The 27,280-nt window shown below is 37.6% G+C and overlaps 1 protein-coding gene across 13 annotated transcripts in view; it reads left to right on the plus strand.

The window, feature by feature from the left end:
• The window catches only part of B4, a 628,513-nt gene that overhangs the window by 485,306 nt on the left and 115,927 nt on the right, over nucleotides 1–27,280 (plus strand). For all 13 annotated transcript variants that reach the window (XM_067765289.1, XM_067765287.1, XM_067765288.1 and 10 more), the window contains one exon: nucleotides 17,811–17,859. The gene's annotated coding sequence lies outside the window, so the exon portion shown is untranslated. The remainder of the gene's footprint in view (nucleotides 1–17,810; nucleotides 17,860–27,280) is intronic.

Here is a 27,280-nt window from a genome sequence, read left to right on the forward strand (position 1 = left end):
ATTAATTAAAATTTTGATAAGCCAAAATTTTTAACTTTTTTAAATTAAAAATTTTCAATTTAAAATAAATCACAAAAAAATGTTCCGAGTATTACCAAATTCTGCACTCAAATTTTGTTAGAAAAAGCTTTGAGATAATGTTATTCTTACTTTGGATTATGTCAACCCCATTACAGTGTTATAAATCCGAAGCAAAAAACTTGTGGTTATATGAATGCAGTGTGTGACATAAGTCCAAGTAAAAAATTTGGTGCTATGCCACTTGGGACTACTTCATATCACCAATCGCTGGTAATCTTATCAATACAATAATAATTCAAGTGACTTACTGATTACAAAGCTTACTCATCAGTTAGAGTGCAGTTGTATCTATAATAAGAGCATATTATGAAAAATGTTCATAATGTTCGTACCGGGCTCCAGAACTTTATTTGTGTAAAATCAAAACTTTCGCCAGCAGACAGCATTTACACTCCGATCACAAAGCGAGTAGTGCCGGGGTTGATGACCGATACCAAAATTGAATAGGCCTGAGCACTTTCAGCTATGCTACTAATTTCAAGTAGAGCGATCGTGGTATGGCTTAAAACAGTTTTCAATGGGTGCATAAGGCTGAATCGTGTACTGCACTATTGTAGAACTGCTCGTGTAGATTTATTACCAAAGCAGGGGAAGATCGGTCATATCTATACAAAAAACTACAACCCCATTAGCTTAACATTATTTCTGTCCAAAACCTTTGGGAAGCTGATAGATGTGTACACAAAGTCCAAGATGGATGGAAAAACTATTGTCCACAACACAATATGCGTACACCAACAGCAAATTAGTAGACATAGCACTGCATAGGGTGATTATAAACATAAAGAGAGGCCTGTAATAAGTGGAGTAAGCCTTAGGAGTCATCTTAGACATTGCCGGTGCTTGCCACGAAATCAGTGGAGAGGAGCACGACGCAGGGCGGAGTGTTACCACCTCTACTGTGGACGCTAGTCATCGACCAACTCCTCAGGCGGTTCGATAAGGAACCCGTCAAAAGTACGGTATACGCAGATAACGTTGCAGTTGGCATAAGTGAAAATTAGCTCTTTGATGTATCACGCGCTTTGAGATACACATACCTTGCATCTAATGTTGGGTTGAGCGCCAACGCGGAGAAATGGATATGGTATTATTTACTAAGAGCTACAAAATTGACTCCTTGGGAGGGGGGGGGGGATGACACTGCAGGAGAAACCGTGCACTAAATGTCTAGGAACTATTCTAGACAGTGAGTTATCGTGGAAACTCAACATGGAGGAGAGAGTGGACAAGCCCCCGACGGTATTTTATGCCTGCACACTGCTTTTTGGTTTCACATGCTTATAAGTTAGGCCTCGTCAGCTACAGCAGATCTAGGAAGTGCATTCCATGTTCGCGTCCTGCTCGCGGTAGGTCAAGGCGAAAGCTACTAGAGCCGACAGAGTTGCCAGATCCCGAGGTAGCAATCAAGCTAAGTCCTATGAAGCTTCGAGTGTTTGTCAAATAGACGGAGTTCTATGACATAAGTCCTGGGCCCGAATTACGTATTACAATCCGTGATCGAAACACATTTTTTAAATCACAATAGCTCTGAAAATGTGGATCGGATAAATGGCATATTTGAACTAGCGACAATAGTACTCGTTAGATCCAGTTTTATTATAATTAAAAAAAAAAAAAGTTTGGCAATTGCATAGCTATCGCTTGAGTGAAAATTGTTTACAGTCACTGTTGTTGTTGTTGTAGCAGTGAAGTGGGGTTACACTGAAATGACAGCCCTTGGTCGGGCAATATCCCGAATCGTTACGGTACATAGAACCGGTTGCCTTTTCAGTTACTGATCGTAACACGTAACATGGGCCCTGGTAGCTATCTGGGTTTTTTCCGTCTGGGCATCAAACAAATTCTGGTAACAGTATGGATACAATCAGTCTATGTCATGTCGTTATTGATCGCTCAGTTTCACCTAACCTGAGGAGAACACAGTATACGTTAGTTTTTTCGGGATACGCTCTAATGTATGTATGCAGTTTCAGCTGTTGAAAAAGACAACAAAACGCAAATGATATTAGGGATTTTCAGCAAACACAACTGTTGAGCAACCATTGAATAATTAATTTTTTGAGGCAACCGTTAATATTTTTAATCAACTCAACAGTTTGGAGCTTACGTCAAATTACTGATTATGCTTTATTCAAATTTTGGGTTTTGATCGGCTGTGTGGTAGTTATATGGCATTTTAAAGTGTAAAAGAGCCCCTATGGCTGCAGTCAAAACTCATATCTGACAAAATGCTTTGCAACATGTTTCCATTAGTTGAGTGAAAGAAACTATATATTTATCTACCCTCACTACGGTAAGTACCTTGCCGATGGTGTGAAGCCTTATCCGAATTCATACGTCATCACTACGTTCCTCATAGAAAAGCTGCGATTTGTCAGTGACGTAGGACTACTAATCTCCTGCTTCCGAGGTGTTTCATGAAACATATCGAATGATCTGTAGCCAGGGGGTTTATTTGGCTATACCCCATCAAAGCCTTCCCAATACCGGGCCAGTTCGGAAAGTAACGGTTGACTTAGCACAGTATGAGGCGTTGCTTTGGCGAGCTTTATTTTTACTCTGCGTTGTCAGGATGGTACTTTGATAAAGGGGAGGAGAGAAGGAGAATGAAATGACAAGCCAGTGAAAAATAAAACTTTGCGGGGAACGGAGAAAAAGTTAACACAAGAGTACGAATTAGAAAGATTAAAATAGCCCCTCACAATATTATCTACCATCCTACGGTACTAGGAATGACTTGGGGCAATGAGCATTTGTTTTGGGCTCGTGAATTGGCAGAAGGATTTTGATGCAAGGAATCCTCGGTACCGCATCCGTTAGGAAGAGAAATAAGTTACGATCACCTGAAGGTAACAAGCTTGTTTTTAATAGCCAAAACGAAACTAAGGTCAGGGCAGTGAGGCTGCAGAGCGGTTGTGTCTTCGTGCCCATTTCGCTCGGGCAGTACAGAGCTGGTACATTGCCCTTGGAACCTCACTTTAGAGTACGAACACGGAATTAGAGATGTCCAGCGAGTGAGCCGCTACTACTAGCTAAGTAAAAGGAGTGTATTTTTTAGCACGGGCTTTACTCTTTAGGTTATCTCACCCGTTTCCAACTCAACTGATAGGAGGGGTGAGGCAGACTTATGGTCACCTGATCCCTTCTGTGGGCATAAAGGGCTGCCACTGTACCTTTTTGGTGCCATACCCCTCAGTACACGAATCTCCCTACGGATTACCGACTGGTACAACTCCGCCTTCCATCCTGCCACCGTGCAGCTATGGATGTGGTCATCTTCAACGAGTTAGCCCACATTAATATGGTATTCCTTGCAGCTCTTATTGCATATATCGAACTCCTTAGCGACCAGTTACCAGAATACCCATGGGTAACCCCAGTGTGATAAGGCAAATCATAAACTTCCCGTCTCTACCACTGGTACGCGCTACGTCGCCTTTTATCGGTTTAGATCGCCTTGCTGTTTCCAGCCGCTACCACATCGCCGCTCTGAAACCCATTCTGAAACCCACGTTGAAAAAGGTTGGTCGACTGCAAATCAAGTCACCGTAAGAGTAATATCAGACGCCTTCCGCCCTCATATACTATGTATGTCGCATACTACTTACCCAGGTCACTCTCTCCCCACAATCTTGGTATAGAAAGTTGCTGCTTTCCTAACACCTCGAACCGTGTGTGTATGAGTGTATTATATTCGTACTAGCAAATAAATACGACGTTTTCTTCGTTGGGGTTTCTGGGATCTCCACTTCACCCTGGATTAACTGAGTGTTACCTCAGCTTTCGATAAAACCCATCCTATAAAACCTTAAATATCTGTATTGGGTGGTTTGAGAAATAAGGGTGGAAATATGACTCATTATATAAAAATAATAAGTTGGCGCGAAAAACCTCTGAGAAGTTTTGAGACCAAGATTCTCATCCAATTTCCGACTGGATATACATGTTTAACGTCCACTCCCAACGGCTAATGCGGCTAGCGGAAACATTTTTGTTGACAAGCTGTTGTTTAACCTCTGACGAGAGCGACCACGTTTAGATAAACCTTTTCTAAATTATTTGATGTTGCTTTTCCCGAAATTAGGACTGATGACCTTGGGTGTGCTAAAGGAGCAAGCAGAGATAAAGCAAAAAAAAAAAAATTGTAGTACAGTTTTATATATATCTATCTCTATTGTGGTTAAAGTTAGTTCGTTTCCGGTTGAGAAACGAAAATAATTCTTTTCATCAGAACTTCTCGCGGCAAGAGAAGAGTGCGCATAATATTTTAAAAGATTTCTAGTGACATTTCGCATGCAAAATTTAATAAAAAAATATTATATGCAAACACACACCCACACATGGTCAAATGTGTCCATAAGTGCACAGCAGCATTTAAGCTTGCACAAAATAAACAGCTTTTTGCTGACAATTGCACTAAAATGCATTTGAAAAGTGCATAAGAAAATTGCAAAAACACTTATTAAAAAATTTTGTTTCCTAGTCATATGTTTTTCCGCGTCCGTTTGCACACACTCTCTTAGTCATACATACATACGACATACCTTTTGCTATAACAGCTCCTGTCTTAAAAACCAATGCAATGATGCGCTCGAGAGCAGAGAGTCGCCGTTTACCTTAATGTTGTGTGAGCGGAGGTGACAGAGATTCAATAAAGCAACAGTCAATCAGTTGAAGCTTGTACTAGTTGTTGTTGTTTTTGGTGTTGTAACGATAAGGCCACTCCCCGAGGCTTTCGCGGTGTTGATGTTGATGGACCTTTCCCGGATGCAGATTCGGTAAAAAGCACCATTAAGGTACTAGCCCGACCGCCTCGGGAACGAATTGGTATGACCACATGAAACCTTCTAGGCTATACCACCCCCCCACCTCCAGATCCATGAGGAGCTCGCTCGAGCCTCTGCTGTTAAAGATACAGGATTCGACACGGGTAGGTAAGGTTGACAATTGAGTTGGTGAAGATATGTATTGCGCTGGCAACCCCTTGAAAGGGTTGCGCTACACAACACCTTGAATCAATTTGGTATTTTAGTTGTGTCTTACGACAAGCATACCTGCCGCGGACATATACTAAGCCCATTAACCCACTGGGGGTTTTTAAGCTTGTACTTCAAGTCGTAAACATCTCACACGTGAATTCTGTGCTCAAACATTCTCTATGTAAACACATACTACTACAAAAAAAGTTATGTTTGTATTCGAAGCTCTGCCGGCACCACTGCACTAATGTATGTGTACATGTTGACATAATTATGGCGCTGAATCAGCAGGATATGTTTTTTTTCTTTTGGAAGCAATGCTATCAAATTCTGCATACTTTGAGGCGCTTTTACTCTCTAATGCATACATGCACGAGGTTATGCATATAAAACGTTCTTAAGTTTGAAATGGGTACTGAAGCGAAATGGCGAAAGTGTGTTGTGTAGTTTAATGCTAAATTTTATATATTTGGACTAGTAAATCCTGAGATTTGGAAATCAACAACTACATATATAAACTTGAAAGCATACGGTAGCGAATTTTAAGAGTTCTCGATTTTGTTTTGCCTTCTGTTATCGTTTGAATCGCTGAACTGTCGAGTACATAAAATCAAATGTTCGCTTTACAAAATGTGCTTTATTCACAAAAAACATGAAGATTTGCTCAATTAAATGTATCTGCGCTCTACACTTTAAATAATATTGTTCAATCGTATCTTAGATTGAGCTGCTTATATACCACTCTCCCAGTATCTAGACTTTTCGCGGAAAGCCTTCCCAAATAGTTTGGTTAAATATAAAAAAATATATTTCAAAAAGTTTATCAAGACTATTCTACCAACAACCAGCTCTGTGATGGATCAGGCGATTCAGCGAGACGTCTATGCCTGGGCGTATGTAGTCGGAGAAAATGTAAGGTCCTCAATTGGACTAAGCCTAAGTATGCTGCTTGGGATAACCCTATAAGCGAAGTACAGCGCAGAAGGTATAGAAATTAGTTTATACAGAGTTGAAGATTTAGGGCCGATAATAATTATAAAGCACAATTAAAATTTTCCTTTTACCTTCTACACGTTTCGATGCTTTCGCATCTTCTTCAGGGAGTCTATTTATTATTAAAAAAATAAAGGGAGTTACTGGCTTACAACAATATACAAAGCAACCAACAAATATAGGAATTATATTATAATATACTTTCGTGAAAACACATGGGGCCTATGGCTTAACTACGATTGTCAAGCCCATACTTTACAATAGAGCTCATGTTTTGTGAACAGCTACACAAAAAGCGGGACTGCAGATTATCAATGGTACGCATAACTGGCGAAAGCAGCTATGTGTACAATTCTGCACATCCCGTCTGCGGACGTAATGACCAAGAATATAGTGCTAAGAACTACAACCACGGCTAATGCCTCGGAGCAGCTTGAGTGTAGAACATATGGCCATATTAGTATAATGTTATTTAATATAGCACAAACAGACTGCATGGTGTGAGCTTTGCAAGTGATATTGGAGCCACAGTAGAGTTGGAGGGTTCGCGTAAATGTGCGGTAATTGCAAGACATACTATACTCGTGTGTGCCGATTATTCTAAATGAACAAAACGAGTCGGATCTAATGTTCATTACGTCGATCCAGAAATAAAAAGATCTCATAGGCTGCCAAATGTCTTTCAGACGGACACTGTAGTCGTGAAGAAACCAGCAGAAGTTCTGTAGGATGCGTGTTTAAGCTGCGATTTTCATCAAAGTCCTCTAACGGTAGTCCAAGGAAACTAGCAGTTTCAACAGCCGTGGACCATAGGGAGGTTGGTGTTCGAGACTCAGGTTCTACATTACAATTGAAAAGATATTTGGTGTCATGTGGGGACACAACGCATGCAGGACATACATTACATATGTTGGGGTTGATTTTGGACAGGTAATAGTTTAAACCATTACAGTATACAGAACGAAGTTGGGCCAGAGTGACTCATGTCTCCCTTGGTAGTGTGCTTTCATCTTCTCGGATCTCATTGTTGTGCTTACGGAGATGTTCCCTTAACCTTCTGGGAGATGTGGCTAGATCAAGCAGTTGTTTGCTAGAGTGTCCTGGTTTGTGACATCCAAGCAAAAGGCTTTTGCTCAGCATTTCGTGGTGCTCTTAAATAATAATATTTAAGCTGCAATTGCATTTTATATTGATAGTGAGATAGCCATCGAGGCACTAAACCCACGCAGCTACTCATCAAGTCGTGTTATGGAAATCACGTAAGCATTAGAGAGACTTTGCCTCTGCTGAACTGCACATCTATAAAGAGTTGCGGGTCATAAAATGAAAGAAGGTAACGAAAGACGCGATAAAAAGACAAAGCAGGGTATAGCACTCGATGAATCGACCGTAGACGTTCCAGTCCGCTCTGTTAGAAATCAAAAGGAGATAGGCGTTGCATATGATTTATCATGCAGAATAGACGCAGATAGAAGCACGGGGCAGCAAAATTGTAAATATCATTCAAATCCTACGATAGCAAACTTACAATATTACTCATATCTCTGGAGAGAGAAGATTTAATGCCCATGATAAGCATACTAGCGGCATATTGCCTTCTGGCGTCACATGCTTAAAAGCTCGGCTTTTTCAGTAACAGCAAATGTAGGAATTGCGAGCTGCAGGAGGAAACGGTTGAGTACGTAATGCGTTCGTATCCTGCGAAAGCGAGGTTGCGGCTATAAGGGTGGGCAGAGTTGGAAGACCTGCATGCAGCATTTACTGTAGGTTTTTGAAAACATCTAGTCTTTGCTAAGAGGTCGGATTTATTTATAACTAAAGTCCTGGCATCTCATTCGGGTTTTTCGTTTGATTATCGAAATTAATTCAAAGAAGACTTTGGACATAATCAATCTATGCGAGGTCTCTATTGGTCGTCTAACCCAACCACTTTGCCCCTCTTTCCACTCAATCTCGTATATTTTCTCTTCATCACTGTTTACCTTAGACACTTTCTTGTATACCTTTTTCGCAGTCTATCCGTTGCTATACATGATTTTCTTCCACGGCCTCTATCGATTCTTGGGTCTGTAAATTTTTCTCTTTCATTTTACTTTTCTCTCCGTCTCTTCCTTAAAGTTTATTAATTGCATACTTCCAACATCTCTGTATGATTAATAATGTCATAATGACTTATTTTACTTTTTTCTCTCGCTTTTTTTTTTTTTTTTGTTGTATACTTTCCATATAAAAGGTCAAACAAAGCAAAAAGAAAACATTAATCAATCAATCAATCAGAGAGTACACCATAAAGCAAGAAAGTCACACACATATTTATAACATATTTACGGGCACTTGACATGCCAAAATGATTAAAGGTTTAACTGCTGTTTCTCACTCATAATGAAGTTTTCTACCATCTCACACAGATACTGAATGGACATGGCGGTTCCACAGAGTATAGAGGAAGATCCACTTTGCCCAAGGTGTAGCACTGCCCCCGTATTCACGAGGAAAGACTCACCTGGCAAAGAGTTTTTGGGTTGGAATCTACCACGAGAAATTTTGTATCAAAAATGTGCAACAGGAAGGAATGTTGGACTGCAGTGAGCAAAATGGCATCTATGGTAATGACACGTCTGATGGATGCTAAGAGGGAGCGCAGAGAAATGCGCAGGCGAAGCAGTGGCGATTAAATCCACAGTCAGAGCAAATAGCGGGAACCTGGATGCAGGGACAATAGTATGCTCTTAAAAAAAATTTGAAATATAGAACGCCACTCTGAAGTAATGCGAAAATAGTACCGGGGTGGGCGACGGTTCCAAAATTGGGGCTGTTTTTTAGTCTACGGACGTACGGTTGCTGCGATGGCAGCAATTGAGGTTCATTAGGTATTTTTCAGCCCTCCCGCACAAAAAAAAAAACAAGGTCAAAGTGCTAACTTGCTTCATTCAATGCTTTTTGCCTGACTTCTTCTTAAAATACCTATTTTCAGGTCATGGATTGTATATAAAGATGTCTTCAGGCTACTCTTAAAAATACTTGAATATAACTCATAACGCACTATTTGTACTATGTTAGACGATTGGTATACGAACCTCCACTGTGGTGCCCCAACTCAACCCGTTTAAAGTAAGATCTAAATTCGCAATCACAAGGTTAAGTCAGTTGGCTTAGTTCCCTATAGCCGAGCTTGCTTTCTTGTGGTTCGGCAGAGGGTTCTTATGTTTATGCATCCACTATCGTATTTAGTACAGTAGATCGCCGGTATGTCGCACTTTATCGACAGTTGCCATACAAGTATTAACGAGTTATCACCTTAAGCCTGAAGAGGGGTTTGAGTTTGCGGTTTCTGCTAGATGATTGGATAACCGGAATTGATATGGAGAGGGACTTTTTAATTAACAAAAGGAGGGTCAGATTGTTAACAAGTGGCAAAGGCTCCAAGTAGTAGGTAGGGTAACGTTCGATTACTTACATCCGGAAAGTTTTGTATGAGGAAGACAATTTAGACTGCAGATTTAACATGCGTATTGGTTTTATGATAACAGCTTATGATTCTCTTAATGTGTTTAATGCATAAGAACGCCCCAAGTGAAACGGGTGAATGTACGTGTCGGGCATTGTATGATAATTGGTTGCATGTTTTGTGTGATTGTTCGGAGTACTCAGATGTAAAGGACTAAAATAGCTGGAGTAATATGTCAAGGATTAATGGGTATGACGCAAGTGGGGCTCTTTCTACTAGTTTATGGAATTGTTGAAAAGGTCTGCTTTGGATGTGTTTAGACGAAGGATACGCAGGATGGTCAGAGTGTTGAGAGTGTTTAGGTGTTTCTTTTTATTTTCATTTTTTACTTTTCAAGGCCACCGGTCCGCCGTAGGTGGATAATCAAACGGTAAGACCAAAGACTTTGAAGTTTGTACCACGAGCAGCATAGCCCGCCGAGCTTGCTCCGTTTCTGTTCATTTGAGTAGCGTCATCGTGGCTGTGGTTGACAACCAAATGCGCAAGAGCTGGTTTACTCAAATGAGGAGCTGCATTGCAACCGCGGATAACATGGCCTATTGATTGAAAGAGGTTTTGGAGAGGCCTACAACCACACGAAGCTGATGGTGTATTCACTCAAATCGTCACTTGATAACAAGGAAAGTGATTATTGGGCGTTTATCAAATGATCTCTGACCCGTGTGCGTTGGCACATCGTTAGGTTAGGCCGACGGAGGTAACTATCAAATCGAGTAGCTCATGCAAGGATTTTGAGAAGTAAGCATCTTTGACTTCGTTATGGAGGAATGCCGAGTGTAAGCGGAGAAAATAAAGATTGGACGTAGAAACCGAAACCAAATCCGAAGGTTGTCGATGCGTAATTGATTTTTATCAATGATTTATATGTTTGTTATCGATTTAATATCGAAAATTTTTGGATTATTTATCGAAAAGTTGTTGATGTGTTTCTATTTGCTATCGAAAAATTGTCCATTTTAAAAAATGTCGATATGTTTTCAAAAAAGTATCAATTTATTATCGAAAATTATTGATTTTCTTTACGCAGACGCAAAGATAGTGCAGTGAATTAAAACGTTGCGGCTACGCTGGCTAGGCCATATTATGCGAACGAAATATGACGCTCCGGTTAAGAAACTATTTTATCACAACCCGCCTTTGGAAGCAGAGGAAGAGGGCGGCGCCCACTACGCTGGAAGAACCAAGGGGAAAGCGATTTAAACTCCCTTGGTTTAAACGGTTAAGCGCCAATTAAGTAAATAGGTATTGATTTGCTATCAGAAATGTATCGATTTGTTATCAAAAAAGCATCGATTTGCTATTGAAAAGTTATCGATTCCTTATTGCAGTGTTATTAATTTGTTATATGCGTGTTATCGATGACTCTTACCGATGTCGATAAAACTTCAATATTAAATCGATGACACATGTGTAACCCGTCGCTAATAAGCCGATGAGAAACCAATAAGAAGCCGATGACTTGGCGATAATAAACCGACAACAAACCGATAACTCGCTTTCGATAGTAAATAACAATAACTTGTCGATTGTTATCGATGGTTACCGCTAAGAAGTCGACGAAGCATGTCTTTACTATCAACTTGCATTCAACGCTTCATAAAAGTAATTTAGTAGTAATGGAATGACGACTTCATTAATACTTGCAAACGTAGGCAAAATGGGCATTAAAAATTACGAAAAACAAGAAATGAGAGGAAATTAAAATACACTCTGGTTACTCATACGCCCTGTCATATTTGCGCATTATTGACCAACAGCACGGAAATGCCCTACCAAACCATAAGGACAGTTATATAAGTAACTATGACGTATGAATGTGTGTATGTGTGTCATGTGAGCTATATGTTTGTTTATGTGGGTGTATGTGTGGATAAGCATAGCATGCGTTGAGCAAACGTCAGCTCATATTTGCATTTTAATTAAAAAATTGCAGCAGCGCAGCTAATGCATATAAATATACAAACACATTCACGCAAACACAGATACACTCTTATGCTTGTACTGTAAATATGAACATGCTATATATATACATACACATATAAGTTTGAAGGTAATCTATGCATGTTTGTATGACCAACGGACAATAGCAAGAAGCCTAAATTGCGTGGGTGCAATCAATAAATTCCATGTCTGTATTGCAACAACAACCACAATAACAAGCACTGTTTCCATGTTAAAGTGGATTGAACTAACATAGCGTAATGTTTGTATGTAAGCACCCAACAAAAATCGTGGACTTTGCCAGCGCCACTTGCTTGCATGACCTGGTATATTCTAAGCCCCCGAGCCCGCTGGGTAATTCACTCATTCATTCCATCAGCTAGCTGTATGGGTTGCGGACCGCGTCTTCACTACGATGTCGTTGCTTCAAGGGTTGGAGAGGCCTTGTCTTTAATCCGTACCTATACCTTTATGGAGAGGCCTTGTCTTCAATCCGTACCTGTACCCTTATGGTTTGTATTCTTCCTTGCTTCCTGTGCGCGTGGAAACCCTTGTTACCAATCTGCGTCTTAAATCTCTTTATGCAGCCTGATCGCTGAAAGGAAAGTAACAGAAGGGAAAGCATTGAAAAACGAAGAATAGGAAAGAAAAGGAAGAGGAAAAAAGGCGAGGTAAAGAGAGGGAAGGAAAGGATGAGATGGAATAGAAAAGGAAAGAACGGAAAGGAAACGAAAAGAGGAAAAATGGAAAGGATCCCGAAACCGAACCCGGATAGTTCCCCAAATCTGGAACTTAAACCGTCACGGATCCCGGCTCTGTTAGCGAACCCGAAACCGAAGCCGTATCCGGTAATCCGCGTGTTATCAATTTGTTATCAAAAAGTTATCGATATGTTAATAAAAAGGAAAGAAAAGGAAGGCGGTAACCGAGGCGCACAGCGGAACCGAGCCCGAAACCGGTGCTTAGTCCAGAACCAAATACTTAATCGGAGGAGAAACCGGAACCGAACCCGGATGGCATTTTATCATTTTATAATTTGTTAACAGTTAGCGATGATTTAGCAGTTTTTTGTAGGCGTGCTATCGGCGAGGTGTTTGTGAGTTTATTGTCGAAGTGTTATGAATGATCTATCGATCACATAAAAATTTATTTTATGGAATGTTATCGAAAAATTATAGATTATTTACCGAAAAGTTATCGATAAGTTTTAAAAGAGCTATCGATCGTTATCGGATTGCGAACAGTTTGTTATCGGCATTCCATCGATTTTTTATCGGCATTCCATCGATTTTTATTGAAAAGTTATCAACTTGTTATCGAAAAGTTAACAATTTGTTCTTATCGATTTGTCCAATTGATTCTTATCGGAGTCTAACCAATTTCGACCAAAATTTATATGTGTTATCGTGTTTGAGTATTAGAATTAAAATATTCAATATTTGTTTATTAAGTTTCCATGGAAAAAGCTTAACTTTGACTCTTGTCCAACACCCTTTAACCAATTTCAATTGGGACGTAGAATTCATGTGTGATATTTTTCACTTAATATTACCGTCTAAAGGGATAACTCTGGCAAAACTCAGTTAACTTAATTAATAAGGGCCACTGCAATGTACAACCACGCGCCACCGAAGCAAAATTTCACTACCCTACCGATACGTACACATCGAGTTTCGAACTTTGTTTCAAATTTAAAGCCCCTTTCTCACCGTCTCCTTCAATATCAACCGCCAGGTGTCAAATTCCGCTCTAACTTGCCAATATATTGATGTGTGTGCCTCTGGCGAAACTTCCCTTTTTTTCGCAGTAACTGGGTTTTTTAATACGAACGTATCTCAACACGCAAGCTTCATATCGGAGAGTTATCGTTCTGTTATCAAAAAGCTATCAATTTGCTATCGAATAGCTATCGGATTCTTATTGGCGTATTACCAATTTGTTGTCGAAAAGTTATCGATATGTTTATGAAAAGGTATAGGTTTGCTATCGAAAACGTTATCAATTCGTTAATGAAAAGCTATCGATTTTTAATAAAAGTGTTACCTTTTTTTTATCGGTGAGTTATCATTTTCGATTTGCTACCGAATTCTTTTCGGAGTGTTGTCAATTTGGACCAAAATGTTTATGCGTTTCGACTTTTGTTATTGAATTCGAAGTATTCAATATAAATTTTTTAAGTCTCCATAGATAAAGCTTAACTTTGCCCCTGTTTGACATCCTTTAACCGTTTTCAATTGGGACCAAAAATTCATATGTGATATTTTTCACTTATTAGACGGTAGTCTTAAGAGATAAGATTGGAAAAAATCGTTTATTCAATTTACAAGGCCGCTTTTATGTACATCCCCACGCAAAATTTTATTACCCTACCGACACAGTCACATCGAGTTTCGAACTTTCTCTCTAGGTGTCAAATTCAGTCTAACTTGCAAATATATTGATTCATGTGACCCTGTGCGGAACTTTTCGCTTTATGTTACCGTCACTGGGTTTTTTACTACGGACGTATCTCAAAGTGCAACCTTAAAAGTTCTTAAACCGTCTATCGACTATTTTTAAGGTTTTTTTTCCGAACATTTTAAATTTGATTTTATTTTTCTAATCAACTTATGTGTTTGAATCAATTTGTCTGACCAAAATTTATTAAGTTGTTAAATACATGTTAACAAAAATATCAAACCTTAATTATGTACATTCACATTTACTACGCCCATTAAAGGTTGCTTACATCGATACGCATCTATAAATGACTATGCACATATGTTTAGCATCCATATACGAAATGTTCGAACGTAAGACCATGTATCAGCAATATGCCTATTTTAGTCAACAGCTGAAATTCAAAATCCAATTATTCATCCATGATTACATGAAAATGTCCTTATCGCCAGAAAAACACAGCACACATGTTCTATGTGCTATGTGCTATTCGTACAACGAAGCTAGTCATCATCAACATCAGGCGACCAGTGCACCAATAAAACCAAACACTGCACAGGCAGAATGGAATGGTCACCATAAAACAAGATAAAGTTATAACATATGTGCATATGTATGTGTATGTATTCATGTATGAGCCATCTAACTACCACATTGGATGGCATTTGGGAGAAATTGTTCAAAGGTAATGTTACTTGCGGCCACCGATGGTAGCGTGCTCCGTCCACCCAACAACAATATTTTAGAAATAAGGTTTTTCAATTAGAAGAAAATTTTTCTAAGCGTGGTCGCCCCTCGGCAATGTTTGGCAAGCGCTCCGAGTGTATTTCTGCCATGAAAAGCTTTCAGTGAAAACTCATCTGCCGTTCGGAGTCGACATAAAACATGTAGGTCTCGTCCGGCCAATTTGTAGGGAAAATCAAGAGGAGCACGACGCAAATTGGAAGAGAAACTCGGCCTTAGATCTCTCCGGAGGTTATCGCGCCTTACATTTATTTATTTTAATGTTACTTAATATGGTATATAATTTCTTTGAATTTAAGAGTTAACATTTATATTCTTCGATATTTGATACAATTTATTATATACATTAGACTGGGTTGATTTATTAACCGATATCGCGCTATCGATTTTTCGATTGGATTTAGGCTCGGGAAAAAAAATTCCACTACGCATACCCAAAAAAATAGTTTGAGCTTGCGAAAAAAATGGCGAAAGGGTCCATTTTTCGACCAAAACACTCCCCAAAACCCAAAAACTATTTTCTTTTTTTTCAAAAAGCTGTTATCGCCAACGTTTTTACAACAGTTTAAAAAAAAAAAAAAATATTTTTTGGGTTTTGGGGAGTGTTTTTTTTTTTCGAAAAGTTTACCCTTTCGCCATTTTTTTTCGCAGGCTCGAAAATTATTTTTTTGGGTATGCGTAGTGGAACATTTTTGTCCTGAGCCCAAATCCTATCGAAAAATCGATGACGCAATATCGGTTAACCCAGGTTAATATACATATACATATGAAAAAACCTATCAAAAAACCAGGACGTGTGTTATAAAATAACTCCATCCTCTTGGCAAATACAAGAAGCTTTCTAGAACTTAAGCAACTTGCTGCTTTTAGATCTGACAGCTGTATCACTCCTAATGACTTATGAGTCTACAGTCCTCTCTTTTTAATGATAGAAGCTACTTTGTTAGTCTAAGGTTGTAAGACCTACACATAATCTTCGACACTTTGCAGCCCCGCGCTTGAACCCACGCCTTTCCCGCTTGGTCGATCATGTGATCTCGCCTTCTCTTAATCTCGCACAATTTAATTTTGACGTTTACGGAGCAAGCTTCAAGGGATACTCCCTTTCTAGCTAGTTCAGCTGCTTTTTCATTCCCATCTATTCCCATATGCCCTGGGAAATCTGGAAAACTGGGTGCAATCCGATAACAATCGATAGTTCTTTTAAAGCGATAACCTTTCGGTAAATAATCTAGAATTTTTCGATTGAAAATCGATCAATCTTCGAAACATTCCAAAAAATGTTTGATAAAAAATCGATAAATTTGTATGTCATCGATATATAATTCAAATAACACTTCGACAGAAAACTCACCCATACCTCGTCGATAGCACGCCTACAAAAAAACCGCTAAATCATCGCTAACAAACTGTTACAAAATTATAAAATGATAAAATGTCATCCGGGTCAGGTTCTGGTTTCTCGTCCGGTTCCGGATTTGGTTCTGGATTCAGCTACGGTTTTGGGTCGCTTCTCTTTCCGGGCTCGGTTCCGTTCTCGGGCTCGGTTACCGTCCGGTTCCGGCTTCCTTTTCTTTCCTTTCCCTTGGCTTCCTCTTTTTAATCGACACGTATAGCACTTACGGGTTTAAAAAACAAACTGTACGTGTTTCGGAGACAATGTTTTGGCAAGAAGTATGCGAATCGATTAAGCCCACAGAGCAGTAAAAAATTATGACCAGAATTATGTTCAATAAGACTTTTGCAAAGGATACTGAATTGGTATGATAGGATCAGGTCCTGCATAAATCACTATGTTTAATGTTATTTATCTCCTAAATAATTCGGAAAACGTCAAAGGTTTTGGTAAAAGTACATAAAGAAATCTTCACATATAAGGAAACAACGATGGTTTCCATCCCGCAATAGAGTGAAGGAAAACATAATCTGGATAATTGCTTTCACTGAGCTTAGTATCCTTCGCCGTTAACATACGCAAACTTTTAAACGAGTTCCTTGCAACATTCATACTAGAGGTGACACGAATAGTAGCGAAATATGACTACAGAAAGGTTTGCCTTAAGCTACGTTTGTTGATGTTAATGGCGATCTCAAAACGGCTTAGCTGATCAGATGTAGAAAAGCCAATAAAGAATAGAATCTCGTAGCTATTTCCTAACACCGCTATATAAACTGAGCTAAGGGAACAAGCTTTAGTAGTTAGGTCTGTGGAAGGACACCACTGCGAGAACTTTGTGGTAATTATAAAGCAAGTAAGTTCACTCTCCAGACTTAACAATCAAGATCTTACCAGCAACGAGTCTTAGACTAACAATCGATTGCATTGCTTTCCTTCGATAAGAAGTGAGATCTGAACCAATTGGGTATCTTTAAACCCCTGGTTTAAGGATCATAAAGAAGGAATTGAAGGCAGTAGAAATGCAAATGAGATAGAAAAGCGAAGGGAGATAAGAGAACAATCGTGGTCAAAGTAGAAATATCCTAAGCAATGGATAAGGGGTTCATTCAAAATAATCAGACAATAACAGAAAACGAGGAGTCTTTTGGGTAGTAGATCAAGAACCGACACCAACAGGCGTCATAAGAACTAAAGATTTCAACTATCCTCAACTTCATCCAAAACTCAGACTAGCAATTTTTCTGAAGAAGCGAATCGCTTCAAATGTTTTTAAAATAAATATCTCTCGAAATATGATTGCATGCTTCTTTAGAAGGTATTTCAAACAAAAACTTTGCTACTCATTGCGAACATGTGCTGTTAAACAAAAAATCTAAATTTTGTGTATGATTTTGAAAAAAAATAAAAATTAGTTTCCTGGTTGGACTGAAATGCTTGTCTAATTATTTTTTTTAGAAAATAAATAAAAATCGCAATATTGAACATAGCAAAAGGAGCCTGTTTTTAGTGAACAGCGAAATATTGCTAATAATGCACTGCTAAAAAAATCCAATGTTACTAACCAAACTCTGTTGACCAGTATGAATGCAGGAGATTTCAAGTTCAAAACTCAGCTCCATAAGTGAACTTCAATTTTTCCCTAATATCAATACATCAATATTTTTCTTTTGCTTTGGAATTGTTTATACTAAACAAAGGCATTTATTACCTTTTTCTTTTTCAGATTCTGAAACTTTTAGGAAACGAGCTGAAGAACTTGCTTATTAAGATTGGTAAGTACTTAATGATCATACCAAAAAAAGTTGAAGAAAAATTGTTTTTGAAAGTTTAATATTCGTTTTCGATACTCAAAGAAAGATTCATAAGAAAAAGCAGTTCGGGATATATTTTTGCGCACAACAAAATGTTCTCTTTATAGCATAAAAATTCCGTGTTGTAAGAAATGTTTCCTACATTTCAGAAAAAATCAGTGGATATCACTGAGAACCTGTTTGTGTTTTTTCCTTCACACTTCTGTGTTCTCAGGTGCCGATTTTCCCCATAATGCTTGTGGAGATGACTTCTTATGCTCCTGGGAGGTGTGGCCTCTTCAATCAGATGTATGCCCACGTTTCTGGGTATTCACCAGAAACTGTTAGTTCAGCATTTCATTTCTCTCCCTGATGGAGAATACTCTCACCTCATCGTGTAGGTGGTGTTCTGGGGATAACTTTAAGAAGACAGTCCTTAGCGGTTCTGAGAGCGGTGTTTGACAGGCCTGTATTTTTTTTCCAATAAGTAACCTTAAGGCTTGGCAACCATATCGGGTGGTGTCTTAATAGCTGCATAAAGAAGAAGATGTTTTTCGTTAGGATTTGGGCTCAGGAAAAAAAGTTCCACTACGCATACCCAAAAAAAAAATAATTTTCGAACCTGCAATTTTCAGTTTTTTGACTTTTTTCTACTTTGATTTTTAAGGTTTTTTTCATGACCTACTAAAAAAAATTTCATATGTATACCCTGTCCGACCCAAAAATGTCCGCTAAAAACGTTGTCGATAACAGTTTTTTGAAAAAAAAAAAATATATATATTTATATTATATTATAGTACATGAAAATTTTACAATGAAATGAAAATTTTTTAGGAGTTCCTGAAAAAACCTTCATAATCAAAGTCGAAAAAAGTAAAAACAAATTAAATTTCTCATGCTCGAAAATTAGTTTTTGGGTAGGCTTAGTGGAACTTTTTTTCCTGAGCCCAAATCCTATCCGAAAATCGATGGCGCGATATCGGTTAATAAATCGACCCACCCTAGCTCACATACTTATACATAAACAGGCATATGCGGACATTGATTTTTCAATTGAATTTGTGCTTAATAAAATTGGCGGAAATTTTACAAATTTGCTTACAATATTAAATTTTCAAACTTAATTTGCTGACGCGCATACATACATACACTTGTTTGAGAGTGGCTTTGTTAAATATCTGTGCAAATGCCTTCTCTCCATTTTAAACTCTCAAAAGCTTTGTACTTAAAAGAAAGGTTATTGCTTGTGCCGATTTTCTCCATCCTTTTAGATCAGTGGTGCACTCGTGTGCTGCGTAGAGCTTCGGAAAATTATTCGGAGTTTACTTATATGTATGTCAGTGAGCGCAGCGACAAACAATAATCAAAGTAAGCAGTCAATCAGTTTTAGTTTGTACCTCAAACAGTAAACATATTAAGCGTGAGTGGTATGCTCAAACATTCTCCATGTAAACAGATACCACTACAAAAAAAAATTGATTTCTATTCAAAGCTCTCTCGACGTTGTGCACCACTGATACGTACCTGTTTTTGTTTAATTTCCTTTTACCTCTATTTATTGGTGAATATGTGTATGCTGTAATATGGACATATGGAAGTGTGGCTAAATTTCAATTAAATCGCATGCTAATTTGATTTTGTCTCAATTTGTTGTGGCCAGACAGCTTAGATATCAACATATACCGGCAGACGTTCTAAGCAAGCTTCTAATAAAGACATAGTACTTCTGCCAGTGAAGCTTTGGTCAATGTAAGCATATAGTTTTCACACTAACATAAAATCTCATTATAATTTTATTGGTTTTATTTTGAAAAATTAATTTTAATTGATGAGTTTGGCTAAGTATTATCGAATTTAACTTCGAGCATAACTTCGATTTAAGGTGACAAACAGTTCATGACTTATAAATATTAGAACAATCCAGAAGTTTAAACTCGAAGTACATCTGCTTTCATGCTACTAAGCCATTTGAATTTATCGCTGCTTCCTCTGTAATTTGTCTCTTACTTCTGTCATTTTGTGGATATTCCTTTTATACACAGTTTGGTACACAAGTATATACTATGTATGTATTACGTTCTAAACCTAAAAGGTGAGGAATATTTTTCGGCGCGCTCACCAGAACTTGCTCATTGATCAATTTGGGCTCAAAATGATCAAAAATCAATGCGAATTTTGAGATACCTATAACTAGTACTTTGTTAGGCAAGAATTGATTGGGCTTCTAAACTGCACACTAAAAAAATCAGAGAACTCGCAATAAAAAGTTCGAATCTCTCAAAAAAAAATATCATCGAGTTTTCGAATTTTTTTTTAATTATTTTGCATAGTTTCAGTTACAAAATTATACAGTTTTTTCCTTAAAATATCGCAATTAAAAAATAAGATAAGATAAGATAAAAAAATTGCCACTGTTATCTTCCATTCGTGCTATAATAGTGGCATTAGCCCACAATCCTTTGCAGGAGTTTAATTCATCCTTACTCATCCTAGACTAGGAACACAATAGCTTTTTTCAGAAGTGTATACTTCAACAGGCTTCCTAAAAGGAAATGTGCAGTTGCTTTCAAAGATAAATATTTTTGCAGAACTACAAGTATATTTAAAAGTTTAGATCTTTTAAAAAAACGTTTAAAATCAATATGGCAATAAACTAACAAATAAAGTTGTGTATCATACAAAAAGAAGCTTTTTTAAATGATATTTCCCTTGTTCTACCTTAATGATGATCAAATCAATTTCAACGCTGGTTTGATTTCATTTAAAAAAGCGTCCTCAAGTATGCGCTTCATTGGTTTAATTTTACTGCCAACTGAGTAGTCCAGTGAGTTTTATTGCTTTTTAGTTCAACTAATTTAACTTTATGCAGCGAAAACAGAATTACTAAATACATATTGCCCATAGTCAACAGCAGCTGAAAGAACAACAAAACTAACTAAAATTCACACAGTCAAATGACGGGACTAAAAAAAGTTCACACTCCCGAAAAAAAGGCGCCGCAGTATCATCATAGAAGAGCAGTGCTTACCAAATTGGAACTGCGTTGATAATAATTAAATCTTAGTAGTGGTAGTGCTTTAGTCGTTGATCAACGATTATGATTAGTTGAATCTAACAGGAAACTCTTAACAAAATATGTTGCTGACATTAAACCGGAAATGCTCTAAGGAGCTTCGTAGAGCGTCGGTATTTCATACGGTGTTCACCTACATGTCGTCGAGCTCAGCGACTGAGACACAACAGAGCAAGCAGTGGATAAGTTTTCGCTTGTACTTCAAGCAGTAAACATCTCATGCGTGCATTCTGTGTTGATTTTTTTTTCACAGTTTTTCTTATGCACACATACTACTATAAAAAATTTTGCGTTTGTATTCAAAGCTCCGCTAGCTTCGTGCACCACTATCTTATACAAACAAACAATAGCCTTCTCTGAGGTTACTACTCTTCTTGTTCAAGGACTGATAAAGGAAAGAGAATAATAATATATGTGAAGTGAGCGCGAATAATGATTTCACTCACTGACGACCTCTGCCATAAGCTATGATCCATAATTTTGTGTGGCTAGTATGTGCATGTGTCTGCTGTTTTTATACTCAGCATGCTTTGCACACAGAATATATTAACTTTCATTGAATAACGGTTGCTTTTTCAGGTGTAAAGAATCGAGATAGATATGGACTTCCATATATCAAAATCATCAGTATCGAAACAAAATTTGATTGGGCCATGCCCGTCCGTCCGTCTGTCTGTCTGTCCGTTAACACGATAAATTTTGAGGTATCTTGGTGAAATTTGGTATGTAGGTTCCTGGCCGCTCATCTCAGATCCCTATTTAAAATGAATGAAATCGGACTACAACCACGCCCACTTTTTCGATATCGAAAATTTCGAAAAACCGAAAAAGTGTGATAATTCATTACCAAAGACGGATAAAGCGATGAAACTTGGTAGGTGGGTTCATCTTATGATGCAAAATAGAAAATTAGTAAAATTTTGGACAATGGGCCTGGCACCGCCCACCTTTAAAAGAAGGTAATTAAAAAGTTTTGCAAGCTGTAATTTGGCAGTCGTAGAAGATATCATGATGAAATTTGGCAGGAACGTTACTCCTATTATTATATGTGAGCTCGCTCAGCCGTTAACACGATAAATTGAGCAAAAATCGATATATCTTTACTAAACTAAGTTCACGTACTTATTTGAACTCACTTTGTATTGATATAAAAAAATGGCCGAAATCCGACTATGACCACGCCCACTTTTCCGATATCGAAAATTACGAAAATATGAAACAAGTAAATACGGCTGTGCCGAAGACTTCATACCTTTCATGAATTGGGCTGAACAATAGTCTCATGCCGTTCGTAATCTCCGAATAATCGGATGTATAAGATAAGAAATATATAATGAACAGATCTACATACCTAAACGATTTTTAAAATAAATATAAAATAACAAATAGGTAGGTACTTTGTGTGAGGATGCAAAGTTTCAGGTTTTTTGTGGTCTGCGTGTAAAAACTATGACTACGAATCACGTATTTCAACAATATATGACGTAAACGTAACTATTAGATGAAACTTGATGAATTATGAAGCTTCTAGCCGTAAAAAAGGGGCAAAAATGACATTTTATATGAAGTATATAATATATATACCACCGATCTCTATGATTTTTTCAGAAAACAATATATGCTATATACGTAAGCATTCATTGAAATTTGAAGCCACTAGCTCTTAAAATAGGACAGTAATTACGAAAAGTTTCTTACCTGAACAATCGGTTGTGGGGGATATATACTATATATACGACCGATCTCATCAATTTTTTCAGGCAACAACATGTGCAATATACGAAATTATATGGTGAAGTTTGAAGCTTCACTCTGTTAAATTGAGTAAGATATGACAAAAATCCTCTTTTTCCGAAAACTCGGTTGTATGGAGGATATATGCTATAGTGGTCCGATCCGGCGGTTCCGACAAATGTCTAATCGGACACCCAAATACACCCGCTCACCAAATTTTATCAAGATATATCAAAAATTGAGGGACTAGTTTGCATACAAACAGACAGACGGACAGACGGACAGACGGACATGGCTAAATCAACTCAGCTCTTCAACCTGATTATTTTGGTATACTTAATGGTGGGTCTATCTATTTTGCTTTAAGGACTTACAATTTTGGGTTTCGTGACGAAATTAATATACCATTTCATTTTCATGAAAGGTATAAAAAGGGACGAAACATGAAAATTGGATTGGTTTATCGACGCAAAATATAAATTTAGAAAAAACTTTGTAAAATGGGTGGGACACCTACCATATTAAGTAGAAGAAAATGAAAAAGTTTTGCAGGGCGAAATCAAAAGCCCTTGGAATCTTGGCAGGAATACTGTTCGTAGTATTACATATATAAATAAATTAGCGGTGATGTTGTTCTGGGTCACCCTGGTCCATGTTTTAAAACTCTCATTAATACCTTCAATTTGATACCCATATCGTACAAACGCATTCTAGAATCACCCCTGGTCCACCTTTATGGGGTTATCTCGAAAAGGCGTCCCTATAGAACTAAGGCCCACTCCCTTTTAAAATGTTCATTAATCCCTTTCGTTTGATAGCCGTATTGTACAAACGCATTCTAGAGTCACCCCTGGTCCACCTTTATGGCGATATCTCGAAAAGGCGACCACCTATACAACTACCACCACTCCCTTTTAAAACCCTCATTAATACCTTTAATTTGATACCCATATCGTACAATCACATTCTAGAGTCACCCCTGGTCCACCTTTATGGCGATATCTCGAAAAGGCGACCACCTATACAACTACCACCACTCCCTTTTAAAACTCTCATTAATACCTTTAATTTGATACCCATATCGTACAAACAAATTCTAGAGTCACCCCTGGTCCACCTTTATGCCGATATCTCGAAAAGGCGACTACCTATACAACTATGGCCCACTTCCTCTTAAAGTACTCTTTAATACCTTTCATTTGATACACATGTCATACCAACACATTCCAGGGTTAGCCTCGGTTCATTTTCCTACATGGTTATTGTCCCTTATGTTGCCACCATAGCTCTCAACTGAGTATGTAATATTCGGTTACACCCGAACTTAACCTTCCTTACTTGTTTTAGAGTGTTTTTTATGCACACATACTACTACAAAAAATGTTCCGCTTGTATCTACTCAAAACTCTGTCTGATGCAGTTGCATATACATATATTAGTCCCCCTTATGCAATTGTGTCATGCGTGAATTTGACTTTTATGATGCGTTGTAAAATTCAAAAATCCATTTTTTAGTATAATAAAAAATTTTCACAAAATTTATGAATCATTGCATCAATAGCTGTACATCACACACAAATACAGACATCGCTGTCATAAACCAACTCATTGCCTTGTTGGTGATGTGAAAAGCAGCTACGTTGGTGGCATATGTTACAGCCAATGCCATAGCTTTTATGAGTTCAGTTACCCAAAAAAAGAAAAAAAAACTGGCATTATTAGTAAAGAACATTGAGGTTTCGCGAATGCATGTCTTTACTATAGATTGGATCATGTATCGGCTTGCTTTGATTTTATCGCTTGCAACTTTTGATAATCTCGTTGCGTTTTAAGGAATTGCGAATTTTTATTTTAAAAATTGATTGCAGTTTCATTACAAAGAATATGGGTTGCTGCTGCAGAGTGCATAAGGAGCTATGTTTAAATTGTTTTACAACATCTATACATGTTTTTATTCATTTATTTAACTTAACGAGGTAAATTGAACTTAAGGTTTGCAAAGCTTAAAATGACTTAGTTTAATTATTGTATCTGTCGATTTGTAGTTTTAGCCACAACTAGTTAACTAGTTTTTCATTTTAATGTCCATTCCTCAAAACAAGACTTTTATTTAAAACAATAGCCCTCCTCATTCTAAATGTCTTCAAAAGGAGTTTATCAGACGTTTTTCTTAGAGCAGAATTCATCAAACATCTCTTTAAAACAAAAGGCTGTCATCAGGCTTCTCTTTTCAAAACAGAGGACTCTCCAATCTTCGTTTTTCAAGATAGATCTCGTCATACTTCTTTTTTCTTTTTTTGGAAGAGAAAGATCTCGTCAGACTTGTTTATAAAAATGTACCTAGTTAGGCCTCTTTTTCAAAAAACAAAAAACGGAGCTTTCAGATGTTTCAAAAAGGGCCCTCGTCAGACTTCTTTTTCTCCCATTTTGATGTCCTCTACAATCTTTTATAATAAAATTCAGACTTTTTTTTGCTTTTAAATAAAACCTCTCCAAACATTATCTTCAAAAAAGAAAAATTCTCAAACTTATTTTTCAGAAACGGTCCTCTTCAATCTTTTTTTTTCTATTAAATGTTCTCGACAAGCTTTTTTATATCAAAACGAATCCGAATGAATTTCGTCAGTCTTATTTTTCAAACTGAAACCTCTTAATTTTTTTGCATGAAACGGACCGGGACTAGCTCTCTATCAACTTTTTTTTTCAAAAAAAAAAAAAATTTGTTTTTGCATAACCCTTTTAAACCTAGTCTCAGAACAATACCCTTTTTAGACTTAATGCATTTTTTTTTATCAAAAAAGGAGGTTTGTCATTTTTTTTCTACAAAATTTGTACCCTTTTGAATTGTTCTTAAAAAAAATCATATGATTAGGGTTTAATAAGCAGCAGACCTCGTCGGAACTCTTTAAAAAAAAAGCTAGGGTACCCGGCAAACCTTTTTCTGCCCCAAAACTGATTTACAGGTAAAAAGGTTATCCTCGCTTCCAGCCTTCAATATATATGCCACTCTATTCTACTTTACCTTCTACATGTTTCTTCTTATTTTCTCCATTCTACTCCCAGCCCCAATTTCACATTATTTTTCTTTCCCATTCCCAATTTCGCTCCAACTCCCACTCTAAATTCCACTCCTACTCCCTCTTCGAACTCCAATCCCACCCCATCTCCCACTCCCACCTACACTCCCGCACGCATTCCCTCTCCCAATTCAGCCCTCACTCTCATCCTACTCTTACATCCACGTCGATTCCCTATCCCAATTCCACCCTCACTCCCACTCCCATTCTTACACCCACTCCCACTCCATGTCCAGTCTTCGCTCTATTTCCTACTCTCTTCTACTTTGTGCTTTATTTTAATACCTTTCATGAAACTGAAATAGTATATTAAGTTAGTCACGAATCTGAAAATTGTAAGTCCTTAAAGGAGAAGAGATATACCCACAATTAAGTATACTGAAATGCTTAGTCTGACGAGCTGAGTTGATTTATCCATGTCCGTCCGTCTGTCTAGTTAAACGCAATCTAGTCCCTCAATTTTTGAGATATCTTTATGAAATTTTGTGAGCTGGTATCCGATTGTTTGTTTGTCGGAACCGACCGGATCAAACCACTATAGCATATATCCTCACACAGCCGATTTTTCGAAAAAGAGGGTTTCGTCATTTATTCCTCATTTTAACTGCTTGAAGGATTTATGTAAAGCATACATTGTTGTCTGAAAATATCGTCAAGATCGGTTATATATATAATATATATTCCATACAACCGATTGTTCAGACAAAGGATTTAACGTAATTTCTTCCTTATTTTAAAAGATAAAAGCTTGAAATTACAGAAGATGCTTATGTATGCGTCGTACGTTATTGTCTGAAAAAAATCGTAAAGATCGGTCATATATATAATATATAGCCCATACAACCGATTGTTCAGATAAAAGGCTCGGCGTAACTTCTTCCTAATTTTAACAGCTAGAAGCTTGACATGATGTTTACATACATTGTTGTACGAAAATGTCGTCAAGATCGGTCGTATATATAATATATATCCCATACGACTAACTTTTCAGATTTTATGAATTTTTGAAAGTTCAACACATTAGTGTACAGCTCGACTGATGAAACATATGGGGTCTTCGTCAGAGCAGAAGACAGTCCCGTCCATAGTTGTTCTTCTTATTTGTACCAATTTCGTTTTAGATTTGTCTCCCTCTCACTCTCAGACCACTTTCTTCTTCCAATCTTCCTACCACTCCCAGTCCCTTCCTAACACATCCTCCAACTCCAACTCCCACTCTCATTCACGCTCTTAATTTCGTAGTTTTTAGGTTATCAAATTTAACAAGACTAGAGCTAAATGTCAGTGATTCAGAGAATTTCATTAAGCTTTAACTGAAAAAATTCTGAATTGACCTTGATCTTTTTTCAGCTTTAGCCTTCACGTTATAAAATTTGATCTACCTATTTTTCATTTAAAAACTAATCAATGTAGAAAGCCTGTCACCAAACTTGTGGTGCTAAGTTTCACGCCACCATCTGTATAGTCACCTTAAGTGCATCCAATGCCTCAGTGTTGTTACTTGGCTGCTTAAAACTAG

The sequence above is a fragment of the Eurosta solidaginis genome, chromosome 2 (genome assembly GCF_040869045.1).
Source record: "Eurosta solidaginis isolate ZX-2024a chromosome 2, ASM4086904v1, whole genome shotgun sequence".
NCBI classification, from domain to species: domain Eukaryota; kingdom Metazoa; phylum Arthropoda; class Insecta; order Diptera; family Tephritidae; genus Eurosta; species Eurosta solidaginis.